The following is an 8506-nucleotide window of genomic DNA, read 5'->3' as shown; positions in this document are numbered from 1 at the left end:
CCACCCGGCCTTCCGTGCTGCACCCCTTCACTTCGGGGTGGATCGGAGCCGGGGATGCGGGGGCTCCCGGAGAGTGTGACTCAGAGGGGCAGAGGTCCCCCAATCCGCGAAGCCTGCGAGCCCCAGGGCGACCCTTAGCCCCAGGGCAGCGCGCTTGTCCCCTTGCAAGGATGGACTGCGGGGGTGGGGGGGGCCCGATTGGTGAAAGGGGTTTCTGGCCCCTCCCTGGAGGACTTGGAGGGTTGTAATTCAGGCTGGCCCGCCTTTTCCAGCCCCTCTCAGCTCCATTCCCCCCCCCGCCCACCCCGCCTCCATCCACCCCCTCACCCCGAGCCGGAGCCCCAGCCGTCGGGCAGGTCCGGCAGGCTGTCCTGGGCAGTCTTGACCTGATGCGGCAGGTAGGAGGGCAGGAGGGCTGAGCACTTCTTATCGCCCCCTCCCACCCGGGGCTGGGGGGCTGGGGGCTCCTGCCCCGCTGGAGCTGGGCCGGCTGGGGGCGCCAGCTGCCTTGGGAGCCGGTTTTGAAGGTGGGGTCAGGCCGGGCTCTTAGTCCTTGTTCACCTCATGACACACCCAGAAATTTTATATAATATCTCTAAGACATTCAGGGGGGAACTGGAGAGTATTTGGAGAGTCAAAATGTGGCCTGCTGGAAAAAAAAAAAAGTATTTCATTCTGTGTATTATGTAATCATGTAAAAAAATTAAGTGTGTTGAATATCAAGTATGTATATACATTCTTCTAATGAAATCTTTCCAACCCACCCTTTTATTTTTTACTTTTACTATGGAAAATTTCAAACATATACAAAAATAGATGAGTAGATAATCCCCAGCTTCAATAATTATCAAGGTAGGGCCAATTTTGTTTCCTCTCTACACCCACCCACTTCCCCCTCCTGTTATATCTTTTCAATTTTTAATGATAAGTTGAGCTTGCGTTTTAATTAGCCTTTGCTGTGTAACAAGCCACCCCAAGGAATAGTGGCTGAAAAACAACAATATTTTGATTTGTCATGATTTGGTTGGCTGGGTACTTCCTCTTGCCAGTTATTTTTTTTTTTTAAGTTTTTAATCTTTTATTTATTTATTTATTTATGTCTGTGTTGGGTCTTCCTTTCTGTGCGAGGGCTTTCTCTAGTTGCGGCAAGCGGGGGCCACTCCTCATCGGGGTGCGCGGGCTTCTCACTATCGCGGCCTCTCTTGTTGCGGAGCACAGGCTCCAGACGCGCAGGCTCAGTAATTGTGGCTCACGGGCCCAGTTGCTCCGCGGCATGTGGGATCCTCCCAGACCAGGGCTCGAACCCGTGTCCCCTGCATTTGGCAGGCAGATTCTCAACCACTGTGCCACCAGGGAAGCCCCTCTTGCCAGTTTTAACTGGACTCACTCAAGAGGGAGGATCAGCTGGGCTGGAAGGTTCCAGATGGCCTGACTCACATGTCTAGCTGTGGACTAGGACTCCTCAGGTCTCCTCTCCTCCATGGCTTCTCGTGTCCTAGTAGGCTAAGTGGACTTCTTTATATGGCAACCAGAACCTTCTGGGAGAATCAAGGCAGAAGCCTCAAGCTTCCTGAGCTAACTGTGGGAGTCTCAAGTCACTTCCACCCACTTCTGTTGGCCAAAGCAGGTCACAAGGCCAGTCCAGACTCTGGGATAGGAGGGTAGAGAAATAGACCCACCCTTGGATGGGAGGAACAAAGTGCAGTGACACATTGCAAAGTGAATACTAGCATGTGAGGGATTGGTGGTCTTTAACCAATCTAGTACACAGTTAGCTTTTATCAACATAACTTTTTACATGAGGTTTTATGCTTGCAATGGCCACACACAATTCCTGATCTAGACTTTTTAATGATAAACAAAATGCTTGATAGCTACCATCAAGGAGAAACTTTGTTAGTACAGGTAAAGCAATTGACATTTTTTATCATCCATTTAAAATTGTACAACAATTGAAATTATATTTAAAGAATCTGGCAGCTCTTCCTTTAGTGGGCAGAGGAAAAGTTGATATTTCTCATGGTAATGCAAATGAATGTTTGACTCCAAACATCTCTCCCTATAGACACTTGAAAATGAAGATGAAGGTCTTATTTGAAGGAGGCATGTGCGTTATGAGAGCAGTAGACCTGCAGTTGGCGTGGACACCATAAAATTACACATCAGCCACAAAAGGATAAAGGTGTCTGATACATGTGGAGATGGGGTTTCAGGGCACGCTGCGGGGACCCTGCTCTGCCAGCCTCATATTACACTGCCAAGGCTCGGTCCATGACAACCTCTTGTGGGGCAAGAACAGGCATGGCAATGAACTCCAAGTTAGGGGCTCTAATTAGTTGTTGTTGTTGTTTTTTTAATTGAGGTATGGTTGATTTACAATGTTGTGTTAGTTTCTGCTGTACAGTAAAGTAATTCAGTTCTTTTCCATTATGGTTTATTACAGGATATTGAATATAGTTCCCTGTGATCCAATTAGTTTTTGAACAAGCCAAAGGAAAGGCTCTTCCGAGTTGTAGTTACTCTTAGCAGAACTGTCATAGTACTGAAGATTCTTCTTTTATGGAAGATGATGGATTTTGCCTTAACTTTCTTGTCCTTAATAGCCACCTTGTTGCCACACAACATAATGAGGTTGTTTTCACATACTTGTACCAGATCTCTATGCCAGTTAGGCACATTCCTGTAAGCTCTCGATGTTACATCAAACATTAGAATTCTACATTGGGTTTGGATATAATAGCCATCTCTCCATCCACCAAATTTCTCCTGACCAGCTCAATATATCCCATACGTTGACCTTAATAGGTCCTCTGCTGGTGTGGAACACAAGGGAATGGACCTCAACCTCGAACATGGCTATGTTCTTCTCCAGTCACCAGTCAGTGACGTTTCATGAATGTAGTTTTTCCATCACCAACCAATACAAGTTTGAACGGAGCTTGTGATTCTCCTTGGGCAGCCATCATGATGTTTCTTCCAGAAGCATCTCCATGCTGAGGGTGCTATGACCATTATTCTTGCATTTACTATTAACATGTTAGCATGCCCCATCTGTGTACCCCCTTTGTAAAATTAGGCAACAGTCTTCAAGACTACTCTCACTTCTGACACCAACTGCAGGGTTCAGGGGTCCCCAAGACCACCCTCAGGTCTGATTATTTGCTAGAAAGACTCACAGAACTCACTGAATGCTTTTATACTCATGGTTACAGTTTATCACTGTGAAAGGATACGGATTGAAATCAGTCAAGGGAAGAGACGCAGGGGGGCAGGGTCCAGAGAGGTCCAAACACAGAGCTTCCATTTGTCCTCTCCCAGTGGCGTCATGCATAGTGCTAACTCCTCCTAGCAACTATGTTGTGACAATATGCGTGGAGTATTGAGCTGATACCATGTGACCCAAAGCCCCTACTGTAAATCAAGTTGTTCTCCTATCTGGCCGTGGCCTAAGGCCCCCGGGTAAACAAAGATACTCTTATCAGGCAAGACATTCTAAGGGTTTAGAGATCACCTTCCAGGAACCAAGGCAAAGGCCAGGCCTTTCTTTGGGCAAGGTTCATTCTTCACTGCACACCCTCATTCTGCTTTTTCTCTCTCTTCCTTTCTCCACATCTTTTCCCTTCCACCTCTCCTCTGTCCTAGGCTGGGCGGTCACGCTGTTATCATAGGGAGTTTGAAGGTCAATGAAAGGGATGGGACACCTCAGTAGTTCCCTCCCCAGGTCTCCACAGCTTTGTGTCCAGGGCGCTGTGTGGCAGAGGCCAACCATGTTGCTGTCTGCCAGGAGAGCCCTGGGAGATGGCAGGTGAGTGTGGAGAGGGCAATGGGTCTGGGCAGCTAGTTGAGCTCCTGATCCCCCACGACCTGGTCACCTGGGGCATGTTCAAGGCGTCACGTCTACTCCCTGGAGTGTGAGGGAACTGACACCAAAGGGACAGAGAGAGGCGCCTGGGCAGGTCTGTGCTAAGTTGCCTGTGGCACTGATCACCACTCCCAAGTTCAAGTTGAACCCTGAACTTCAGGTAGAGGAAGATCTTCCACCACCACACCCTAGGAGACCAGGCGTCTTGGAGATTACATGTGATTCTGGGAAGGATGGCTATGCCCAGAATGTGGGACAGAAGTGGGTGATGAAGACTTTGGAGTCCCAGAAACCTACCTGTTCCTAAGAGTAGGCGGTGACAGATTGTTTGCAAAAATGGCCACAATTCCACTTATGAGAGATATCGAGAATAGTCAAATTCATAGAGACAGAAAGGAGAATAGAGGCTACCAGGGGCTGGGGAAGGGGGAAAAGGGCAGTTATTGTTCAATGGGTCCAGAGTTTCAGTTTGGGATGATGAAAATGTTCTGGGGTTGACAACACCTCATGCTGGCAAGGATGCGGCACAACAGGAACGCTCATTCATCGCCTGTGGGAATGCAAAATGGTTCAGCCACTTTGGAAAATCATTTGGCGGTTTCTTAGAAAACTAAACATACACTTACCATACGATCCACTACTTGTGCTTCTTGGTATTCACCCAAAGGAGTTGAAAACTTATGTCCACACAAAAACATGCATATAGATGTTTATAGCCACTTTATTCATAACTGCCAAAGCTTGGAAGCAACGAAGATGTCCTTCAGTAGGTGAGTGGATAAACTGTGGTCCATCCAGACAATGGAATATGATTCAGTGCTAAAAAGAAGTGAGCTATCCAGCCATGGTGGAACCTTAAATGCATATTACTAAGTGACAGAAGCCCATCAGAAAAGGCTGCAAACTGTATGATTCCAACTATATGACATCTGGAAAAGGCAAAACTATGGAGACATTAAAAAGATCAGTGGTTGCCAGGGGCTGGGGAGAGGGAGGCAGGAAAAGGAGGAGCACAGAGGATTTTTGAGGCACTGAAAAGAAATGGTCTTGTACTAACTGTAAAAATACTAAATGAATGAAAGGTAGGATTTTTGAAAAAGTCTATTAAAATACAGTGCTGGAAATGGATGGTGGTGATGGTTGTACAACAATGTGAATGTATTCTTTTTTTCTTGGCTACGCCGAGCGGCATGTGAGGTCTTAGTTCCCTGACCAGGGATCAAACCCATGCCCCCTGCAGTGGAAGCGCCGAGTCTTAACCACTGGACCACCAGGGAAGTCCCACAGTGTGAATGTATTTAATGCCACTGAACTGTACACCTGGTTAAAATGGTCAATTTTATGCATGGATAAAGTCTCTTTCTAGACTTTCTCTGATCTATTCCACTGATTTCTTTTCTATTCACGTACCAGTACTACACTGTTTTCATTCTAGAGGCTTTACAGTATTTTTAATATCTGTTGGAAAAAATTATGAAATTTATGCCAACAAATTTGACAACTTAGGTGAAATGGAAAAAGTCCTTGAAAGACATAAACTATCAAAGCTCAATTAAGAAGAAAGAGATAACCTGTTTAGCCTTATATCTATTAAAGAAATTGAATTTGTTGAAAACATTTCTACACAGAAAACTCCAGGCCCAGCTGGCTTCATGGGAGTATTCCAATAAATATTTAAGGACAAAATGAGTCAATTCTCCATAAACTCTTCCAGGAAATTCAAGAGGAGAGACTATTTTCCAAATCATTCATGAGGTGGTCGGCATTACCCCATACCAAAATCAAACAAAAATATTATAAGAAAAGAAAACTATATACCAATGTACTTCAGGAACATTAATGCAAAAGTTCTTAACAAAATTTGAGCAAATCAAATCCAATAATACATAATAAGAAAAATACATCATATCTGAATGGGTTTTATCCTAAGAACGTGAGGCTGGTTCAACATTCAAAAATTGATCAGTGCAGTTCGCTATATCAATGACAAGAGAAGCCATATGATCATGAATGGATAAAGAAGATGTGATATATATATATATATCACATCCATGTGACAACATGGATGGACCTTGAGGGTATTATGCTAAGTGAAATAAGTCAGTCGAAGAAAGACAAATACTGTGTGATTTCACTCATATGTGGAATATAAAAAACAAAACAAAAACAAATGAACAAACCAAAGGAAACAAAAACAAACATGTAGATACAGAGGACAGAGTAGTGGCTACCTGTATGGCTGGTAGCATAACTGATGCCATCTTGGGCCCTTACAGTTCTTCCATCCTTTCACTGACCCTACCCAGGACTGTACTATGCAGTGAAGCACTTCTGTCATCAAGGGTTTTGTAGTAATAGATATTGTTTAATAATCATTAGGACCTGGCAGGCTCTATGCTCCATTAGGCCCCAAACAATGGTGAAAACCTTTTGTGACGTATTCCCAGCACCCGTGTGACTAGTTACCCATTCATAAATCTTAATTTAGGAATGCATGGCCCATTTCCAAGCAACTACACCCATACCCTAGATTAACTATAAAATTGTCCCAATGGTCCCTCAGTGGTACGGAGTGCAGCTACCAATGCTGCTGACTTGCTGTCCACCAGATCCAGATCCCATCCTGTGAGTAAGTTACCCTATAATAAACTGATCCATTGATTATATGGAGCTGCTTGCCTCGATTTTTGGTCTCAAGATGCCTTCTCAGTTTCATGGGCACATTTCGTTCCCTCAGTCCCACAATATTACCAGAGGGGAAGGAAGGAGGGGGAGGGCAAAATGGGTAAAGGGGATCAACTGTATGTTGATGGATGAAAACTAAATTTTTGGTGGTGAGCATGTTGTAGTGTATAAACAAGTAGAAATATGGGAACTCCCCGGCGGTCCAGTGGTTAGGACTCCGCGCTTTCACTGCTGAGGGCCCAGGTTGAATCCCTGGTCGGGGAACTAAGATCCCACAAGCTGAAATAGAAATATAATGTTGTACACATGAAACTTATATAAACGAATGTTACCTCAATTAAAAAAATTAAAAAAAAAAAGAAAAAGTGGCCACAGTTATTATCCTTTCTGTACCTGCATCCATTTTCAATGCAGAGTAGCTGCTCCCATCAAGAGCTGCAGCCCTTGAACCTGGGCTGGTCTTGGGACTTGCTCTGACCAATTGAATACAAAACGTTATTCCTGGTCCAGGCCTATCTCAAGAGGCCGTGAGCATTTTTGCTGTTTCAGCCTGATCTCCTGCAACTCAGCCACCTCCCTGTGAACAAACCCAGGCTAGCCTGCTGGGATATGCAAGACCACACAGAAGAAAGACAACCTGACCAGCAGAGGCCATCTCAGACCAGCCTATCCCCAGCCAACCTGGCAGCAGATATGACAGACGCGGGTGTGAGCCAAGTGCATCAGTGGGGCTCAGCCCAGATCACCAGTCTGCAGAATCCAGAGCTAAATCAAGAGTTGGTGCCTTAAGGCACTAAGCTTTGTGGTTGGTTGTTTTGTAGCAACAGCTAACTGACTCTGAGTATGGCAATGGAGATAAATAAGGATTTTTTTTTGATGAGGAGCCTAACCCTCTCAGATGCTGGTTTCCCTTAAGTTGGAGAGTTTGAGGGACACCGTTTGGTAACGTAACCAAGCAGGACCCTATTGAGCCTTCCCAGGACAGACCACCCCCCATGTCCTCCACCTGCCTCTTGTCTATAGGAAAACTTTAGCCTCCTAGGCCTTCCCTGAGTTCCAAAGAATATATTTAATATATTTAATCAGAGAAATGAGAAAATGCAGAAACAAAGGAAAACAGTCAAACAAGACAAAATAATAGTTTGGCCATTAAACAAAGTCAGGACCTTTAGTTCCTCCTCAAGGGCTATAGATAATCTTCAGAGCCAAATCCTTTGAGCTGTTTTGCAGACACTGAAGCCCCCACCAGGTGGAAGAAGTTAACTGTCTGCTGCCCACAAGCACGCAGACCCCAGACCAGCTGGAACCAGAAGGTTGATGTTGACTCCTGATTACCTCACCACCAACCAATCAGAAGAATGTCCACCAGCTGATCACGTACCCAGCAACCCTCTCCCTCACCCTGTCTTTAAAAACCTTCCCCTGAAAGCCATCAGGAGTTCGGGCCTTTTGAGCATTAGGTGCCTGGACTCCTTGCTTGGGGCCCTGCAGTACACGCTGCACTTCCCTTCACCACGACCCAGTGTCAATAGATTGGCTTTACTGCGCCAGCGAGGCGAGCGGACCCAAGTTTGGTTCAGTAACACTAATGGTTTGGGGAAAACTTGGACGTGGCCGTTACCTTCAATAACGCTGAAGAAGCCTAGGACTGCTTGGAGGTCACGTTTCCAGCCTTACCGGCTTAAGTTTCCAGCCTTACCCGTTCTTGGACATCAGAATCCAATATGAAGGAGATGTGGGTGAGTCAGCACCTGGCTGAGGACTTTCAGTGCGGTGATGGTGGGGCATGGGAATAGGAAGGGGTGGGGAGCCAGGCTGGCCCTCCAAGAAGCAGGCCCACTGGCTCCCCCATGTGCCTCCAGCATCCTTTGCAGGCAGCCCTGCAACACTCCCCCTGGCCCTCTCCCCCCCAACTCCTCCCCCATCCCCCCTCGCCCTCCTCCCCCCCCAAGGCTTGCG

The 8506-nt window shown here is 46.1% G+C and overlaps 1 pseudogene across 1 annotated transcript; it reads right to left on the bottom strand.

The window, feature by feature from the left end:
• Positions 1 to 2249: 2249 nt before the first annotated feature.
• Positions 2250 to 8370, bottom strand: LOC309652630 (GTP-binding nuclear protein Ran-like; annotated as a pseudogene). The gene is made up of 2 exons: positions 2442 to 8370; positions 2250 to 2328 (listed from the first exon to the last, which is right to left on the bottom strand). The product of its transcript is annotated as a GTP-binding nuclear protein Ran-like (transcript).
• Between the last annotated feature and the right edge of the window lie 136 nt (positions 8371 to 8506).

Source organism: Balaenoptera physalus (assembly GCF_965194825.1).
Source record: "Balaenoptera physalus genome assembly, chromosome: X".
Taxonomy (NCBI): domain Eukaryota; kingdom Metazoa; phylum Chordata; class Mammalia; order Artiodactyla; family Balaenopteridae; genus Balaenoptera; species Balaenoptera physalus.
Note: the sequence above shows the minus strand (reverse complement) of the source record. Positions and strands in the feature narration are given on the sequence as shown.